The sequence below is a fragment of the Lissotriton helveticus genome (assembly GCF_964261635.1).
Source record: "Lissotriton helveticus chromosome 1_1 unlocalized genomic scaffold, aLisHel1.1 SUPER_1_unloc_41, whole genome shotgun sequence".
Classification (NCBI taxonomy): domain Eukaryota; kingdom Metazoa; phylum Chordata; class Amphibia; order Caudata; family Salamandridae; genus Lissotriton; species Lissotriton helveticus.
The window spans coordinates 1364626-1385424 of NW_027611683.1; the positions used below are offsets into that span (position 1 = coordinate 1364626).

At 45.8% G+C, this 20799-nt stretch overlaps 2 protein-coding genes across 2 annotated transcripts in view; both read left to right on the forward strand.

Moving 5' to 3' along the window:
* The window catches only part of LOC144806055 (uncharacterized), a 609474-nt gene that overhangs the window by 308781 nt on the left and 279894 nt on the right, over window positions 1–20799 (forward strand). The window lies entirely within an intron of this gene.
* LOC144806048 (uncharacterized) overlaps window positions 1–20799 on the forward strand; it is a 45225-nt gene that overhangs the window by 8243 nt on the left and 16183 nt on the right. The window contains exon 2 of the mRNA XM_078672495.1: window positions 7523–7592. The gene's annotated coding sequence lies outside the window, so the exon portion shown is untranslated. The remainder of the gene's footprint in view (window positions 1–7522; window positions 7593–20799) is intronic.

Sequence of the window (20799 nt, forward strand, 5' to 3'; positions counted from 1 at the left end):
TATGGGAACAGACCGAGAAGGACCAGTTACTGAAAGACCAGGACTGAGTGACTTATACTGCCTGGTGCCCACCAGAATTATACTCTTTCCAAGTCAGTGCCTGCCTCCCCTCCCCCCCAACTCCACCTCCAAAAGATAGAAATTAGTGCTGCTGCTTTCACATTTATCCGGGATCCAGCAGCACGTCTCTTGTACCGGAGCCTTTCTTGAACCCAGATGACGCATCTCTCCTCCTTCCTAAGCACGATAACACAAGAGGAAAGCAGCCTCTGCTGAAGGGCCACAAGAAGAAGGTGGGCCCCTCATCTGAGCCCATGTACGGGGCGACCCCACTCATCACTGCTGAATTAATGCCACAAATCACACACTCAAGCTGCGGCTGAATCGGGGATTTAATAAAGCTCAAGACCCTGCGTGCGCCACTATGGGAGGGTGTGTCTTTCCTCAGAATCTGATGCGCCTGCATAGTGAGGCAAGTAGAATCTACTACGCATGTGCAATGGGGGGTGAATCTCCTGCGCATGCGTAGTGAGGATGAGTGAAATCTGCCCATACACAGTTAACGATCGAGTTCCCCCTTAACCTGAGAACAGGGTTCAGTGCTGAGGATTGAAAAATGTCCTAGTTAGCATGAAGGAAAGTTTCAGTTCTATTAAGGATGCGGAGGCGAGGATTATGCATATCTTTATTAATAGCAAGTTCAAAGGTAAAGGTAAAAACAACCCAGCAACAATACTACAACTCCCATGAACCAATAGTCCAATCCAGTAACAGTCCGATAAGCTATATAACACATAAACCATCGCAGTCCTTCCTCTCCTTTGCTGAAGGAAGTTAAGCACGCTGTTCCTCATTCCATCTTTAATTCTGAACATGAAGTATGCAGCCTCTCCTCGACGAGGGTGTTCAAATTGGAAGCCAAAAGATTCCTAATGAGCAAATTCTTACCGTAAGGGGAGGAGGCACACCTAATTCATCTGACTTTGTTCTTATCACCATGGTACCTCCAGCTACAATGGATCATCTCCTATGTTTTTTTATTTCTTTTTTCACATGCGTACACCTGTTTACTGTGTTATCCTCCATTTTTGGGTGCTGTTTCCAAATTGATGTTTATACTACCCCCTTGTTCTTTCTTTCTGCCTATTGTAAAGCGCTCTGATATCCTTCGGGATCTTGTTCGCGCTATATTAAACTTTATGAATAAATAAAATAAATAAATAAAAATGTGGTCAAATACCTGCTTCCAGGCGATCTATTTTGGCAGAAAAATCCATTTGAGATATCAAGTTTGGTTTTGTATTTTTTCCGCACAATGTTGTTTATTAGTGCGACACTATGTGTATTTTGTACTACAAATGTGCGACTTTCTGTGTTCAAGTTTCTGTAGTTTAACACTAGACTATATGAATGATCGTATTTCATCACAGGAAACAAGGGATTATTCATTGATGAGGTGCAACTTTCTATTACACCCCGGTACTCAAGTTCTTGCAGGATTTCCCTAACTTGTTTTTTAGCTTCATGCTTAATGGGGTATTATCTTTGAGGTTATGGAATTGTCCTCAGTGGTACTTCATGGTAAAGGCAACTGTCATACCACCCTCATGGTTGGGGTATAACGCAGGAGCTAGTGCTAGTGCCCACTCCTTGGCATACAAGTGTATAACCGATTCTTGAACAAGCTCGGAAAAGGCAGGTAAAATCACAGTTTCTCCGTTTAGGCCATCCATTACAAAATCAGGTCGACAAACCTTTTTAGCCAAAAGAATATTCTTAACCTTTATTGAAGTCCTTCCAAAAGAGAAAATTAATGTTTCTAGGTACCTCCCCCTCCAATAGAAGTTGTATTTCGTATAAAATATGGGGGACGCTTAACCTAATATCGGGTGCCTCGACCGTGAAGTACTCACTCAGCGCTACTCCCACCAGACAATCCAGCAGGTTCTGGCGAACTATTGTGACTTCTGTTGCGCTTTTTAGCATGGTCACTGCCCATTCCCTGCTCAGAAGCAGTGTCCTGAATATGCTGGGCATCCCTGACCGTAAGTCCAGCTACTTTCATCTTTTTGAATTGAGGTTTGGAAGGTTTAACTTGTTTAACCTGTTTAATGATGTAGTCAGATGAGCATTGGGATCCTTCGGTTTCACGTTCTCCTCCGATCTGGGCTTTGACCATCCACCTCTCTCCAAATGCTTTTCGGATAACTCCTGAAAGGAACGAGATGAACATACATCAGTATCCTGATACCTCTTAGGTGGTCTAATGTTATCGCAGTTAAGCAGATTGTAGTTTTTTTCAGTAGCTTCCTGTGTAGGAGACCCACCCTGTAGTTTATTTTATATTTGTTTTTCTTATTCTCCTTCTACTTCTTTGTTGAAAAGTCAGGTGCTTGTTTAGAGTTATCATTTGCAGAATAACTCTTCAGTTGTGGTTTACCAGGTCTGGCACTCAAATTATCTCTATCCAGCGTAGCTTATGTTTCTTCGATAATTATAGGAAATTTGCGCTCCTGCTCTGCAAGAGCCAAATCCTTAAACGCTGGCATATAGCCAACGTTTGCCTCTTCCCTCTTTATGTTAATTAACATTATGGAGGACACCGTTGCAAAATTGCCCATCAGTTTTATTCCCAAGTCCAGGGCAGGTACTACCCCGTACATTCTGGATCGGTTTAAGCACTTCTATCAAACCAGCCAATGAAGGGATACCATGTGTTCTGATATATACTGCAGCAAAAACTATACCTCAAATTGGACAGTCTTCTAGTGAGGGAGCCATCCCCATTGGCAAGCTAATTGTTAATATTCTATTTTTTCTAGTGAGTCCGCATGGGAATAACTGTCTCAAGCTGTTTTTTGTACTCGCTGCCATAGACAACATCCACACCCTCCTCAACCAAGGGCACACTCCAGCTCTGATCCTACTCGATCTCTGTGCGGCATTCAACACCGTCTCCCACTGCACCTTCACCGGCAGACTTTGCGACGCCGGCATACAGGGAACAGCCCTTGACTGGTTCCGCTCCTTCCTCACCGGCTGAACCCAAAGAATCAGACTGCCACCCTTCCTCTCCGAACCCACAGAAATCAATTGCGGAGTACCACAAGGATCATCGCTCAGCCCCACGCTCTTCAACATCTACATGCCCCTCCTCGCCACCATCATCAAACAGTACGGACTCAGTATAGTATCCAACGCCCACGACATCCAGGTCATCCTCCCTCTCACCAAGGACATTACACAATCAGACAACAGTACATCTACTTCACCAGTTGGGTTTTACAATAATTGCACAAAAATCTCATCTGTGTCCGGCACAAGTGCAATCTTATCTCGGAGCTTCCATCAACACTCTCAAAGCTCTAGCCACTCCCAATGTAGCCAGGATTCACAATATCCAGGCCACACTATTACAATTTCAACTCAACCAATCATTACCAGCCAAAGTCTTCATGCAACTGCTGGGAATGATGGCATCCTGCGTTGCAATCGTACCTCATGCAAGGCTTCACATGCGTCCTCAATGTCTAGCGAGTAGGTGGAATCAATCACAGGGGACCAGATGTACAACGTTATTTTGCATGCGCAAACTGGTTTGTGAACCCGTTTGCACATGCAAAATCACTGTAGGCCATGTACAATTCCAAAATAGCGAGTCCCAGTTTATTTGCGACTCGCTATTTAGGAATTGAGAGTCACAGTTAGGAAGGGGCATTCCCTTCCTAATTGCGTCCGCAATGCTATGTGTGAATGTTTTGCGACCACAATTGAGGTCGCAAAACATTCGCAAATTACCACCCTCTTGAAGAGGGTGGTAATGCAGTCGCTATTTTGAATGGGTCCCCTTCCACTTTGTGACTGTGTCTAAAAATATTTTTTAAGAACAGGCAGTGGTCCCAGGGACCACTGCCTGCCCTTAAAGAATGAAACGAAAACGTTTCACTTTCTAAAAATTAAATGCATCCCGTTTTCCTTTAGGAAAAACGGGCTGCATTTAAAAAAAAAGCTGCTTAATTAAACAGCAGTTCCGGACGTGGTGGTCTGTTGAGCCCAGCAGGCCACCATCCGTGGTAGGGCTGGCATTCCCAATGGGCTCACAAATTGCGAGAGGCTCATTAATATTAATGAGCCTCGCAATTTACAAGCCCATTGGGAATCGCAAATCAGTGTAATAACAACTACTGTACATTTCATTTAGCGCCTCACAATAAGTCGCAAATTGCGAGGCGCAAAATGAAAGGGTCGTACATCTGGCCCAGGGTCTATTAACCGATCTTGTGTTGGTAGACCGCCGCAACCATCGCTCGGTGCAGTGGTGGAACCCTCAAAACTTAGCAAAAGGACAGCCTTTCATAGACCTGATTCCACAGATACATCGTTAACCGGTTGGGGTGCCCATCTTCAACATTACAGAGTCCAGGGTCTGCGGTCGGACAAACACAAACGTCTCCACATCAACTACCTGGAACTTCTAGCAGTGTTCCTGGCACTCAGCTTTTCTCACCCAACTTGTAGGCAAGACTGCCTTAATTTGCACTGACAACATGACTGCAATGTACTACTTACCGAAACAGGGAGGGACTCACTCTCTCCGGCTGTCGTGCCTTGCACAAAGCATTTGGGATTGGGCGATTCACCAGAATATCTATCTCCTAGCAGAACACCTCCCAGGAGAAGACCATCAGATTGCAGACCTGCTCAGCAGACACATGCAGCAAGTCCACGAGTGGAAACTTCATCCCCAAGTTCTTCTTCCCTACGTTCAAAACTGAGGTTTTCCACAGATAGATCTGTTTGCCACAGTGCACAACGCAAAATGCCCAAACTCTGCATCCAGATTCCCACACCCAGCATCCAAAGGCAATGCCTATGGACGATTTGGTCAGGGATATTTACTTACGCTTTTCCGCCTCTCCTGCTAATTCCTTTACTAGTTCGGAAGCTCAGACAAATGTCCCTCACTGATCTTATTTGCCTCCACATGTTCTCGTCAACCTCGGTACTCTCAACCTTAAAACTATCAGTGATTCCACATCAAAAGCTACATCTCACACCTTGTCTCCTCACTCAGAGCCATTGAGAAATCAGACATCCAATTCCCAGAGAACTCAACCTAGCGATTTGGCTCCTGAAGTCATAGAGTTTGGTTATTTACAACTTCCACCAGACTGTATAAATAATTTCAAGGAAGCTAGAAAGCCTACTACTAGAGCATGTTATGCAGCAAATGGAAACTTTTTGTTGCCTTTTGTAACAACAATAATATCAATCATCTTGATGCTTTTGTGCAGAACATAATTTGTTATCGGTTGCATTTACAGCAATGTGGATTAACTTGCACATCCATTTGTTTACACCTCGGAGTCGTAGCTGCATACTTGCAAAATAGACAACACCTATCTCTCTTAAGAGAACCAGTGATTAAAGCCTTCATGGAAGGATTAAAAAGAGTTATACCACCAAGTATTCCCCCTGCTCCAGAGTGGAACTTAAACATAGTCCTTACACGGCTAATGGGCCCGCCTTTTGAACCAAAGCACAAATGTCCGTTACAATTCCTGTCATGGAAAGTTGCTTTCCCCATAACGATAACCTCACTAAGGAGAGTTGAGGAACTTCAGGCATTAACTATACAAGTATTTACAACAAGGGGTGATGAGGGACAGAGTCTCTGAATTAAGCAGAATACTCTCACCTAGTCAAGAGATCAGGGCTAGATCCAACACCGTTTTTTAGCTCATTGCACCATCCCAGTTTCAGAACCTGGCTGTATGCAAATTAGTCCGTCCCTGGCCCAGTGCATCATGGGAACAGGGCAGACCAGACTACAAAAGCCAATTCTTACACTGGGAAGGAAACAAGCTTCCGGGGACCGGTTTCTGGCATTACAACCGTCTTCGGCCCGGCTTGCTTGAATCCTGATGATGCAATGAGCAAGGGACTCATGTCTGAGTATACCCTTCCACGCTTAGGGTGGACAAAAATATTTACCACAAGGGGTGGTGAGGGACAGAGTCTCTGAATTAAGCAGAATACTCTCACCCAGTCAAGAGATCAGGGCTAGATCCAACACCGTTTTTTAGCTCATTGCACCATCCCAGTTTCAGAACCTGGCTGTATGCAAATTAGTCCGTCCCTGGCCCAGTGCATCATGGGAACAGGGCAGACCAGACTACAAAAGCCAATTCTTACACTGGGAAGGAAACAAGCTTCCGGGGACCGGTTTCTGGCATTACAGCCGTCTTCGGCCCGGCTTGCTTGAATCCTGATGGTGCAATGAGCAAGGGACTCGTGTCTGAGTATACCCTTCCACGCTTAGGGTGGACAAAAATATTTACAACAAGGGGTGGTGAGGGACAGAGTCTCTGAATTAAGCAGAATACTCTCACCCAGTCAAGAGATCAGGGCTAGATCCAACACCGTTTTTTAGCTCATTGCACCATCCCAGTTTCAGAACCTGGCTGTATGCAAAGTAGTCCGTCCCTGGCCCAGTGCATCATGGGAACAGGGCAGACCAGACTACAAAAGCCAATTCTTACACTGGGAAGGAAACAAGCTTCCGGGGACCGGTTTCTGGCATTACAGCCGTCTTCGGCCCGGCTTGCTTGAATCCTGATGGTGCAATGAGCAAGGGACTCATGTCTGAGTATACCCTTCCACGCTTAGGGTGGACAAAAATATTTACAACAAGGGGTGGTGAGGGACAGAGTCTCTGAATTAAGCAGAATACTGAAATGCCAGAAACCGGTCCCCGGAAGCTTGTTTCCTTCCCAGTGTAAGAATTGGCTTTTGTAGTCTGGTCTGCCCTGTTCCCATGATGCACTGGGCCAGGGACAGACTAATTTGCATACAGCCGGGTTCTGAAACTGGGATGGTGCAATGAGCTAAAAAACGGTGTTGGATCTAGCCCTGATCTCTTGACTGGGTGAGAGTATTCTGCTTAATTCAGAGACTCCGTCCATCACCACCCCTTGTTGTAAATTATTAACTATACAAGAGCCTTTCTTTCAACTTCACAAAGATTGAGTGGTACTACATACTAATCCTAAATTTCTCCTTGAAGGAGTTTCTGCTTAGTGGTAATTCTTGTGCGGTATCAAATTAAAATAATATAACATTAGCATTTTCATTATTAATTGAACCATCCAAATTCTTGTATAGAATTTATGTGCTTCAATGATAATAGAAGCAGATAAAAGTAATTAGCAAAATAAGCACATTGAACAAAATCAATAGTTCCACCATCTTTCTAAAACAATGTACATATGCAAGCATAGAACAACTGTATGTAGCGTTTTCCTACTATGCTTTCCTGTGTGTGTGTGTGTCTGTGTGTGTCTGTTGGTCTCTGTGTTTCTGTCTCCCATTCCCTGTAGGGAAAGTATGTAGCTCCACGTTCTAGAAGAGTCGGTCAAGAAGGAGCACACTGCATTGAATAATTTCTTGGTATGCACTTTTTATTAATATTACAGGAAATCACAATGATTGATTGTCTATTTTATGTTCTTCTTTCCCACAGGGTCCTTCTCTTCAGTCCCTTAGGTGAGCCTCGGCCGCCGTCGTCTCTCGGACAGAAGGTAAAGACTCAGGTAAGTGTTTTTGCTTTATGGTTTAGTCAAGGGAGGATGTGAGGGATAAATAATTGCTGCATATATGTGAAGGGAGGGGGTTGGAGCAACCAAAAGAAGAAGAGTAGCCGATGATTTCTGCTCTTGTCTTTCTTTTCTGTCTCACATATTTCCTTTTTCCTGGGTCCCTTTCACCCCTCAGCCTCCCACTCCCGTCCCTCTCTTACTTAGCCCCTTTCCAAAAGCCGCGTAGACGCCCACGCACCTGTAAGAGCCACGTCCCTTCGGGGCCATGGCGTGGTGACTCCGTGTCCTTCAGTGAGGTCTGGTCTTCTGGTTCGGCTTTCCCTCCTCCGCCAGGTTCAGGTGTTCCACTCGCCGACAAGCTGTGACCTCCCCTGGGCTCCGGTTCTCTCTCTCAGAAGGCTGTTAGGTCTTCTCCGTCTTTCAGGTCTTCCCCCGCTGGTTTTTCTGCCTCGCGTTCCCGTGCTGTGTGTAGCTGGACCATCTATTGACCAACCTGACGCGCTCTCCGCCCCCACCATCTTGAAGCGTGTATCCGGCTTAAGGGGCCACCTGCCAATTCCCCTCTCTCCACTTCTTGATAACAGCAAAGAGGACAACTGGTAAAAGGGGACTGTGAATATCGGAGGGGAAAAATATATGGAGGGATGGCATGGCACTCCTTATCCTCTATCCCATCGTCTACCACAGGGGCTACCTGACACACCTCACCCCCAGATGTTTCCCTTTTGTGGAAATGAGGGATGCGCAAAAGAAAGTCACTATTGCTGTTATCAGACCCTTTTCTATGACGGACCTCAAATGAGTAGTCAATGCCATCTCGTCGAATGGTGAAGAGGTGTGGTGCAGCGGCCAGGGCAGCTGACTTCGGAGCACAGGGTTCACGGATCGATCCCGGGCTCTGGCGGCAGCTCCGCTCAGCACTATGAGACTCTTGGCAATAGTTGACTTAATTGCCACGACGGCCCCCATCGCCTTGAGACTCGTAAGGGTGAGTAGTTTGCGCTTTACACATACAGTTTTATTTTTATTTTTATTTACAGTAGGGTTGCAAAGCCAACAAGCACATGCTATAGGTCTCGCATTAGGAAAGTTTGACCTATTTGTATTTTAAATGACAAATGTTTTATTTATGTGTTGGTTTTGAAAAAAGCAAAATTAATAGCTTTGTCATTTACAATGCTAATAGTTATAACTTTCGCAAATGTGACACCTATAGCATTTGTAATGCAATATATGTTGTATTTACGTGACTTAGATGTATTGATATTACAAATAACACTGCCTTTTAATTTTTTTGAATAATTAATACTTAAATAAAAGTTATTGTAATTTATAATGGCAGTAGCTTAAACGTTTGTAAAAACCTTTTGTGAAGATTATGTTCAGTGTATTTTATTGTGACGAAAATTCAAGAACAGAAGTGAAATATTAACATATTTTTGTGACATTTGTAATAAAGCTTGAAACATTGATAGAACATATTTGAACCAGTTGCTGTTGAATGGTTGCACAGATTGAACCTGTGGTGGTGCTGAGAGATGTTATGGTGGCGACGAGTGATGCTGTGGCGTTCAGTGATGCTGTGGTAGCGCATAATGATGTTGTGGTGCCCCTGAGTGATGCTGTGGTGGTGCTGGGTGATGCTGTGGTGATGCGATAGATAGATAAAGTGAGTGCGATAGATAGAGTGAGGGCGATAGATAGAGGCAGGGCGATAGAGGGAGGGTAATAGAGGGACGGCAATAGATAGATGGATAGAGTGGGCAATAGATAGAGTGAGGGCGCTAGATAGACAGAGTGAGGACGATAGATAGATAGACAGATAGAGTGAGGGCGATCGATAGATAGATAGATAGATAGATAGATAGATAGATAGAGTGATGGCAATAGATAGTGAGTGTGAAAGATAGACAGATAGAGTGATAGAGAAATAGATAGATAGAGAAATAGATAAATAGATAGAGGGAGGGTGATAGAGGGCTTCAGTTAGAGTAAGGGCGATAGATTGATAGAGTGAGGGCGATAGAGTGAGGGCAATGGATAGACTGAGGGCGATAGATAGAGTGAGGGTGATAGATAGATAGATAGATAGATAGATAGATAGATAGAGAGATAGATAGAGGGCGTTAGATAGAGTAAGGGCGATAGATTGATAGAGTGAGGGCAATAGATAGACTGAGGGCGATAGAGTGAGGGCGATAGAGTGAGGGCGATAGATAGAGTGAGGACTATAGATAGATAGAGTGAGGGAGATAGATAGATAGAGTAATTATGTGGTGTGTAATTATGTGGCACTGAGTGGTATTTGGAGTGTATGTTGCGCTGAGCGCAGTGTAAATATGTAGCATATAATTATGTGGTACTGAGTGGTATCATGAGGAGGGTATGTTGTATTTAGTAAAGTGTAATTGTGTGGCGTGTAATCATGTGGCACTGAGTGGTATTGTTTAGGGTGTATGTTGCATTGTTATTATTTAGCATATAATTATGTGGCACTGAGTGGTATTGTGTGGAGTGTATGTTGCATTCATTAGAGTGTAGTTATGTGGCATGTAATTATGTGGCACTGAGTGGTATCTGGAGTATATGTTGCATTGAGTGCAGTGTAAATATGTGGCGTGTAATTATGTGGCACTGAGTGGTATTTGGAGTGTATATTGCGTTGAGCGTAGTATAAAAATGTAGCATATACATATGTGGCACTGAGTGGTATTTGGAGGGTATGTTGCATTGAGTGCAGTGTAATTATGTGGCATGGAAGTATATGGCACTAAGTGGTATTTGGAGTATATGTTGTGTTGAGCGCAGTGTAATTATGTAGCATATAATTATGTGGCACTGAGTGGTATTTGGAGTGTATGTTGTATTTAGTAGAGTCTAATTGTGTGGTGTGTAATTATGTGGCACTAGGTGGTATTGTTTGGAGTGTATGTTGCATTGTAATTATGTAGCATATAATTATGTGGCACTGAGTGGTATTGTGTGGTGTGTGTGTTGCATTTATTAAAGTGTAATTATGTGGCATGTAATTATGTGGCACTGAGTGGTACTTGGAGTATATGTTGCATTGAGTGCAGTGTAATTATGTGGCGTGTAATTATGTGGCACTGAGTGGTATTTGGAGTGTATGTTGCATTGAGTGCAGTGTAATTATGTGGCGTGTAATTATGTGGCACTGAGTGGTATTTGGAGTGTATGTTGCATTGAGTAGAGTGTAATTCTGTTGCGTGTAAGTATGTGGTACTGAGTGATATTATGATGAGTGTATGTTGTATTCAGTAGAGTGTAATTGTGTGGCGTGTAATTATGTGGCACTGAGTTGTATTGTTTGTAGTGTATGTTGTATTGAGTGCAGTCTGATTATGTAGCTTATAATTATGTGGCATATAGTGGTATTGTGTGGAGTGTGTGTTGCATTCAGTAGAGTGTGATTATGTGGTGTGTAATTATGTGGCACTGAGTGGTATTTGGAGTGTATGTTGCACTGAGTGCAGTGTAATTATGTTGCATATAACTATGTGGCACTGAGTGGTATTTGGAGTGTATGTTGCATTGAGTGCAGTGTAATTATGTGGTGTGTAATTATGTGGCACTGAATGGTATTTGGAGTGTATGTTGCATTGAGTGCAGTGTAATTATGTGACAGTGAGTGGTATTTGGAGTGTATGTTGCATTGAGTGCAGTGTAATTATGTGGCATGTAAATATGTGGCACTGAGTGGTATTTGGAGTGTATGTTGCATTGAGTGCAGTGTAATTATGTGGCACGGAGTGGTATATGGAGTGTATGTTGCGTTGAGCGCAGTGTAATTATGTAGCATACAATTATGTGGCACTGAGTGGTATTGTCTGGAGTGTATGTTGTATTCAGTAGAGTGTAATTAGAGTGTAATTATGTGGCACTGAGTGGTATTGTGTGGAGTGTGTGTTGCATTCAGTAGAGTGTAATTATGTGGCACTGAGTGATATTTGGAGTGTATGTTGCATTGAGTGCAGCCACTATGTGGCGCTGAGTGATATTTGGAGTGTATGTTGCATTGAGTGCAGTGTAATTATGTGGCGTTGTAGGAGAGTAGGGTCTGCTTTCCTAGGGTCACCCCAGATTTTTGCTTTTGCTTCACTGGTTTTCGACATAATGTGGCTGTGGGCCTGCTAATCAGACCCACAGCCTTCTGTTCTCTCTCTAAATTCACATCCATGTACTTTAGGTACATACCCAATTGGACATTGGTTCACCTTATCAGCCCCTGTACAGTAGGTACCCAGGGCATAGGTGTATCCAAGGCCTACCAGGGGCTGCAGCATATCTTTTGCCACCCCTGGCTGGCTACCCAAACTGACACAACTGGCTGATCACTCAGCTGGGGCAAGGTCGTGTAATCACCCCTTGCTTAGATATAGTATACCTATATCTAAACCTATATCTACACATATATATACCTATAAGTCACTCCTATGGCAGGCCTTAACAATCCTGGAGGCAGAGTGCTTGGTTTTATGTGAGATGGTGCTCTAGCATGAGCTGAGCCTGTCTGCAGCTGTCGGGACCAGCTCCCTTAGCTGTTCCGGGATATTGCCGTACCATATACTCTTAAGTGCATTATAATCCTCGCGGTTACTTGCTAACTTTGGTTTGGCTTTATCAAAACCTGTCGTGTAAGGTGTCATACGCTTTGGAGTACTACCCCCTCGCCAGTCCTGGCGACGGGGGTATGATTCCACCCTTCTAGAGGGAGAAGACATGTTACTTTGCTTAAACGCGGTTAAATCTAACCAAAGCCCCAGCATCACAAAATGGATGCTGCTGCCACTGACACGAGTATGGCCCCCTGCTGCTGACCGAAACTCCGGTAGGGGAGGCCTGGACAATAGATATCCTGTCACAGGGAGGTGTTACATCACCCCAGACAGGAGATAGTGGATTGTAGCAGGGAGGGTTGAATGAAACTAGACACTGCCTGGGGAGCACAAGGCTTCCCATGCATAGTCCAGTTCAAACCGGTGCTGGGACACTCCAGTCCCAGCTCTGGCGCGAAACTGGACAAAGGGAAAGGGGTGTAACCACCCCCTTCCTGGGTTCCACCCATAGGAGGGACCTAGCAGGTAATCCAGCCCCTTGATTGAGAATAAAGGTAGGAGCTGTGCCCAGGAGCATTAGATTATCCTGAACAAACTTTGATACAGAACTCTTGACCCTTCGACATCCCACTCGACGTGGAAGACTGAAGAATCTCCCTTGTGGTCAAGGAGTGACCACCCTGTGCAAACAGGCACCATCCAGCGTCCAACGGTTTGCTTTGTTGCAGTTCCCGCCGGAACTCGAGCGACAGAGATCGACAAGACCCAGCTTCCCTGACTTCTAACAGCTCGATCCACAGTCCCAGCGAATCTGAGACCCGTGGAGGCGACGTGAAGCGTGGAGCCGGCCATCTTGGAAAGACTGCGAAGTGCTGACCGTGCAGCTCCTGAGGCACCCTCAAAGCTGTACATTGGGGTTTGAGAAGCCCCTGCCCGAGCAGCTTGTGCACCGAAGATCTCCCCTCCACACTCCTCGAGTGCTGCGTGGGGCCCTTTTTCATTTTTCTGCTCGACGCTTTGGTCCGGTCGCTTGCCCGTTGGCTAGTGGCCCCAGAACCGACGAACCTTGAAATTTACACTGCTAGTCTGGTTGCTCCAGACTTGCCCTCGCTCCCCTAAAAAAGAGCCACCGCTTTGGCCTTCCTGGTCCGAGTAAGAAGCGATCTTCGAATCCTGCGTGGGTTGCATTTGCCAAGGTCTGTTTGCTCCGATCCGGAAGCCGACACCGCCGACAGCGAGAGCCTTCGTGGGACAGCTCGTGCTCCACTCCTGGTCATCGTCGATGCCCCAGAGTCCACGTGGCAGCGGAGTCAAGCTTCACGACAACCACCTGATTGCGCCCGACATCGCCTGGTTCCTTCCTGGTTCCATCCTAGTGACCCAGACTCTGTCCCCTCTGCTTTCAGGTACTCTACATCTTCGATCCACCCTTGGATCCAACCGGACACTTCTCTCCTGGCCGCCTGCAGCATCTTCATCTCCAGGCTCCATAGATCTACACGACGAAATCCGACACACTTTGGCACCTATGCACCCGCTTCCTGTGGGTGAGGTAACGAACTAACACCGGTGCTCCTGTAGTGGTTTACACCTCTAGTATCCTAGTTTAAAGTGTGGTAATTCTATTCCAGTCGGAAGACTTCCAAAACAGTAACTCTTTAACTTTTATGCGCCATTGACTTTGCATTGGTGCATGCGTGTGCTTTAGGCACTGCACCCGTGTCCCGCGGGCCTCTCCCGACTTCATCACTGCTAGTCCCGATTAGTATCAGCGATTCACAACGCCCTAGGCCTTACCATTGTTCGAGAGGTGGTACTTATACCACTATTTTAGTATATGGTTTGAGTGGCCACCGGGCCTATCCAAGATTGTGCAACTTTTAAATGTTTAACTGTGCTTTTGTTTAAAAGCTTGTGCCTCTGCACTCATAAAGAGTACAGAGGATTATTCTAGTAATAAATACATATATTTTTATAATATATAACTTGTGTGGTGTCCTTTCATTTGATATTACAAGATTGCATATGGTATAACAGCTGGCTTCACATGCCCTCTTGAGTTTAGCCTAAAACTGCTTAGTCCATGCTACCCCTAGGATAGCTTGTCTATAAGGTTGACTTTACAACCACCACCATAAGGGATTGTTTGGACTGATACAAGGTGCCCACAGAATTGTGGACATCATACATCAGGCCAACTTCTCACAGGCGTGTAATTGTGTGGCACTGACTGGTATTTGAAGTGTATGTTGCATTGAGGGTGCATAGTGTGTGAGGGTGCAGAGTGTGTGAGGGTGCAGAGTGTGAGGGTGCAGTGTGTGTGTCCTAAAGTAGTGTGAGGGCGCAATGTGCGTGGCCTAAAGTAGTGTGAGGGTGCAGTGTGTGTGGCCTGAAGTAGTATGAGGGTGCAGTGCGCTTGGCCTAATGTAGTGTGAGGGCGCAGTGCGCATGGCCTAAAGTAGTGTGAGGGCGCAGTGTGTGTGGCCTAAAGTAGGGCGAGTGTGCAGTGTGTGTGAGGGTGCAGTGTGTGTGAGGGTGCAGAGTGTGTGAGGGAGCAGAGTGTGTGAGGGTGCAGAGTGTGTGACGGTGCAGTATGTGTGACCTAAAGTAGTGTGAGGGTGCAGTGTGTGTGGCCTAAAGTACTTTGAGGGCGCAGTGTGTGTGACCTAAAGTAGTGTGAGGGCGCAGTGTGCGTGGCCTAAAATAGTGTGAGGGTGCAGTGTGCGTGGATTAAAGTAGTGTGAGGGCGCAGTGTGCGTAGCCTAATGTAGTGTGAGGGCGCAGTGTGTGTGGCCTAAAGTAGTGTGAGGGTGCAGTGTGCGTGGATTAATGTAGTGTGAGGGCGCAGTGTGCATGGCCTAATGTAGTGTGAGGGCGCAGTGTGTGTGGCCTAAAGTAGTGTGAGGGTGCAGCGTGTGAGGGCACAGTGTGTGTTGCCTAAAGTAGTGTGAGGGCTCAATGTGTCTGGCCTAAAGTAGTGTGAGTGCGCAGTGTGTGATTGCGCAGTGTGTGATTGCGCAGTGTGTGTGGCCTAAAGTAGTTTGAGGGCGCAGTGTGTGTGGCCTAAAGTAGTGTGAGGGCACAGTGTGTGTGGCCTAAAGTAGTGTGAGGGCGCAGTTTGCGTGGCCTAAAGTAGTGTGAGGGCGCAGTGTGCGTGGCCTAAAGTTGTTTGAGGTCGCAGTGTGCGTGGCCTAAAGTGAGGGCGCAGTGTGCGTGGCCTAAAGTAGTGTGAGGGTGCAGAGTGTGTGAGGGTGGAGTGTGTGTGAGGGTGCAGAGTGTGTGAGGGCACAGTGTGTGTGGCCTAAAGTAGTGTGAGGGCTCAGTGTGTCTGGCTAAAAGTAGTGTGAGTGCGCAGTGTGTGAGTGCTTAGTGTTTGAGTGCTTAGTCTTTGAGTGCGCAGTGTGTGATTGCGCAGTGTGTGAATGCGCAATGTGTGTGGCCTCAAGTAGTGTGAGAGCACAGTGTGTGAGTGCGCAGTGTGCAAATACGCAGTATGAGAGTGTGCAGTGTGTGAGTGCGCAGTGTGTCTAAGTGTCAGTATAATGTACATGATGCTCATGTAAATCACTCCAGTGCCTTCAGTTACACAAGTGAGGGCGCAGGACATGGCTGAAGCAGGGGGCTGAGTAAAACAAAGCATGGAAAAGAAGGTGGTGGGTTTAAAAAAAAAAACATGGTGGCAAGCAGGTCAGGGGCTAATGGGTTAACACAACAAATGCATGCCTAAGGTAGAGCTGCGAGGCGTTGCCTCGGGTCAAAAGCAGCTGGGGCGTTGTGTGTAAACAACAAGCTCTGGCATTGCACGGAGGGGAGCGGATTCCTTTGAAGTGTAAACCAGCATGAGTGCAGAGAGAGGCTCACAGGCTGCCAAATGGTCTGCAATGTGCACGCGCTCGCACACATGCATTGTAGGCAATCCGCCTAGAAAAGTCTTTGGGTGCATTTTTTATATCCCCTACACAATATCTTGCCAACAAGCATTGCTAAAGCAATGCCTTACACGAGACCTAAAAAACACCTGAGGATGCTGGGGTTATTCCCTTTGTTACGACTCATCCACAAGAGGGGGACGTGATCAGTATACAGGACAAAAGGAGATCCCTCCAGATAATAGTGTAATATTTCTTCTCCCTTGGAAATAATTTATGGCTGATTAAGAGGACAGGGCGCTCAAGGCCTTCTTCTGTTTGTTGGGAAAGAACGCCCCCAGACCTACTTCCGAGTCATCTGTTTGTAGGATAATGGGTTCCCTGAAGTTGGGTAAAATAAGGATAGGGCTGGACGTTAAGGCTCGCTTGAGCTCGCGGAATGCCTTTCTGGCTGCTTGTGGGGGATTTACCAGGTATTTGTTCCTTTTCTCTTTCTTCAGTAGGTCAGTTAGTGGTGCTGCTATTTCAGAATAATTGGATATAAACTGGCGGTGGAAGCCTAGTAAGCCATAAAAGGTATCTAATGCCTTTTTTAGTGGTAGGGAAGGGGGTGTCTAAGTTCTCACTTTCTCTTGTTGGGGAGCGATAGCCCATCCCCCAATAGATAGCCCAAATATTTGACTTTGGTGAATCCTATCCTGGACTTTTTGGAGTTCACGTGGAGCCCTTAAGTCCTAAGTGTTTGGAATACCTTCCAACAATGGACGAGCTGTTGTTCCCAGTTAGGGCTAAATATTATGATATCGTCTATGTAGGCTAAGGAGTACTCTTGCTGTTGGTAAAGAACTTTGTTCAAAAGTCTTTGGAACGTTGCTGGTGCTCCATGTAACCGAAAAGGCAGTACAGTAAACTTGTATAAGCCATTAGGGGTGCTAAAGGTGTTTTTTTCTTGGTCTTCCTGTTTAAGTGGTACCTGCCAATAGCCGTTTGTAAGATCAACTGCGGTTATATATTGGGCTTCGCCTAATTTCTCGATTAGCTCATCAACTCTTGGTAATGGGTATGAGTCAAATTTCGAGATGGCATTGACTGCTTGGAAGTCTATACAAAAACGGATGGAAACATCCGGTTTCTGAACTATGACCATGGGGCAGGACCAGTTACTGCTGGAAGGTTTTATGACTCCTAGTTGTAACATGCTCTCTATTTCGGCAGCAACTGCGTGCCGCCTACCGGCTTGTTTTCTGTAGGGGCGTTGTTTTATTACTTTGTTTGGTGGGGTAACAATTACATACTCGACTATTGTTGTTTTTCCCGGGAGGTCAGAAAAAATGGAGGAGAAGGACTCTGGAGGGCCTGAAGAGACACTTTTTGTTCTTCTGTTAGATGTTCGTTTATGGGCAATTGAATCACTGTTGAATGAATGGGTTTTGAGTCGGACAACACGTAATGGGTGTCTTTGGGGAGGGGTCCCAATAATTTCTTTAGCAGATTTATGTGGTATATCTGGGTTTTAGTTAAGGAAAGGCAAAACCGGTAAGTAGTGAGGCCTATCCTTTCAACAACTTCAAATGGTCCCTTCCATTCTGCCCGTTTATGGGGTATAGAGGAAGGTAGGAGTAGGAGCACACAGTCATGGACCTGTAACTGTTGACACTGCTTTCCTTTAAGTAAGGGATCTGCTGTCTTCTTTGAGCTTTTTCTAGATTGTCGTGAGCAAAATCTCACAGTTTCTGTATGCGTTTTCTTAGGCTTTGGGTGTATTCTAGAAGGTTTTGTGGGTCTTCTTGTTTCTCTTGTTCCCACACTTCTCTTGTCATTTCTAGCAAGGTTTGTGGCTGTCTCCCGTAAAGATATTCAAAGGGAGAACAACCCAAGCTTCTCTAAACCTGGCTTCTAATACCAAAGAGGGCAAGGGGCAACAACATGTCCCATTCTTTCCCTTCTGTGGTTAGCATTTTCTTCATGGTTTGCTCTAAGGTGGCATTATATCGCTCGCACAGACCACCTCTCTGAGGGTGATAGGCCGATGTTCCTATTTAGGTAATATTCAAGGATTTACAGACTTGTTTCATTAAACGTGAAACAAAGGGGGTTCCCTGGTCAGTCAAAATCTCTTGGGGAAATCCTACCCTCGAAAACCTTTCTAGTATTTTTTCACTGATAATTTTGGTGCTTGGTGTTCATAGGGGAAATGCTTCTAGGTATCGAGTTGCGTAATCGACAATAACCAGTATATAGATATATCCTTTTTTGATATTGGCAGAGGACCACTAAATCCATACTTATCCTCTAAAAAGGGTTATTGACGATTGGTAGAGGTTGTAAGAGGTTCTTGGTAGAGGGGGTTTATAGGGGTTCTTCTTCTGACATATTTCACACTCCCTGCAGTATTTATCTACATTGGCGAATATCCCTGGCCAATACAAATATCTCAACACAGACTGGGTTGTTTTTGAAGGCCCACTGTGACCTGCTAGAAGGTATGAATGTGCAAAAAATTATATTTGATCGCGAAATCTCTGGGGAACCACTAACTGTGGGGTAACGTCTTGTTTTCCTATCCGGTATAGTAAATTGTTTTTGATGATGAATAAGGGGAATGAGGACGGTATCACTGGATTCTTTCCTTGTTGCCAGGCATTCTGAAGGGTGGGGTCTTGAAATTGAGCATACTGAAACGACCGGTCCAAAAGCCAGGGGGCTTGTGTGAGCAGCGTACCGGGGGTATAGAAGTCTTCCTCAGTGTGCATTTGAGCAACAAGATGAATACTGGATTGTCTGTGCCCAAAATGAGTTGTTCAGGTAGGTTGTCCAATACTCCCACCCTAACCAGTAGAGTACTGACATTGGATAACTTGATGGGGATTTCGGCTACTGAATATGTTCTGATGTCTCCATGAACGCAGTAGATGGGTGTCTTTTTCTCCGGGCAGATCTGAAAGTCTTTCACCAGTGTGCTCTGTATGACGGACTGTCTACAACCCGAATCCAATAAGGATGTCGTGTTTTTTCCATTGAGTGTAAGACTTGCGTGGAAGCCAGAACCCATTTCTTCTGTACATAGGATGGTTTTGGGTATACAACTGACATCCATCGATTATCCGTCGACTTCTTTTGGGGACAGGTCCTGACTATATGGCCTCACTCCCCACACTCGTGTTTTCTCCGCCTCGCGTTCCCGTGCTGCGTGTAGCTGGACCAACTACTGCCCAACCCTACGTCCTCTCCGCCCCCACCTTCTTGAAGCATGTATCCTCTGACATCCATCCTCACCTCTGGCTTAAATGGGTCGCCTTCCGATTCCCCTCTCCTCTCTCTCCACTTCTTGCTGACAGCAAAGCGGCCAACTGGTAAAAGGGGACTGTGATTATAGGAGGGGAGAAATATATGAAGGTATGGCATGGCACTCCTTATCCTCTATCCCATTGTCTGCTACAGGTGCTACCTGACACCCGTCTTGCTCACAGGTTGGACATCCCTCCTCGCAGAGTGATTGGCAAGCAGCTGGGTTAAGGTTTTGGCATGGAGTGACCTTGCAATGATAGCAAGTGCTCCTCTGCCCCAACCCAGAAATGCTTGTTTATTTATTGCAAAAAGCATTCTTGTTCCCAGGCCAAGACCTTAGTCAGGCTGCCCTTGTTCATGATCTATTGATGCTGCTTCGCCTCAGGGACGAATAACAAACCGTCACATCTGCACAATGTATGTTCAGATCTTATGAGTTGGTCAAGGTGTAGTGATAGTGGTCTTAGCGATATCCCGTTTGGCCACCATGATGGCAGTACCCAGGAGGAGCTTGTCTGCCCAGGGTCCGTCTAGGCCGTCCATAACCCCCAGGAGTAGATTCAGGGGCTTGTGTGGCACCTCCCAGCCCAGGATGCCCGTAAGCTCAGATTCTAATGCTTCCCAGTATGGGGTAAGAGGCGGACTCGTCCACACCAAATGGTAAAAGTCAGCCTGTTCCAACCCACAACGTGTACATGCTGGGGTGGCTATTAGGCCTGCCCAATGGAGACGACCGGGAGCGCGATATGCTCCACGAATGTAGTACAGCTGGACCAGGTGAAGCTTGCTGAGGTAGTAATGGTTTTAGGAGCCATCATCCCGCCAGTCCTCGTCTACCAGCGAACCCAACTAGGCCTCCCACTGGTGTCTGAGCAAGTCAAGTGTTGGACTTGTTAGGGAGCAATATATCCTTGATACCCCCTTTTCCCTAGATTCCCCATCATAATCTGTGCTTCCATTGGGCTGAATTCGAGAAGTGATGTGCCTACTTATCTTTATTTTGACCTGTGGTTTGTTACATTTTCTTGTTTACCTTATCTGAAAAATCCACATCTACGAGCCATTTAATTTAAAAGTGAGGCAAGCCCTATAATGCATCCGTTCTACTTCCGTCACAACCATCCCTTCCTGGTGTAATACTGAACCGTCTTGGGGCAGGCAGAAATAGACGGTCCCACGTAAGCAGAGGGGGGTCATGATGATAGACTAGAGCGTTAAAACGCGTTGGGCTTCATAGAAAGACTGCCAAGATGTTTCATTTCGAGGTCAAGGTTGGAAATCGAATTCAGAACCCATAAAGCGCCTCTCACTTGTTGCCACAGCCTTACACCGCAACAGTAGTTGTCCATGTTGTAAGAATGTAGTGTAGTTCCTATTTTCCCAATAGGCTCTGCGCATTGGAATAACATAAACAGCAGTGTAGACATAGGACTGAGGTCATCTAGGTCTCTACTGACTATATTAGAC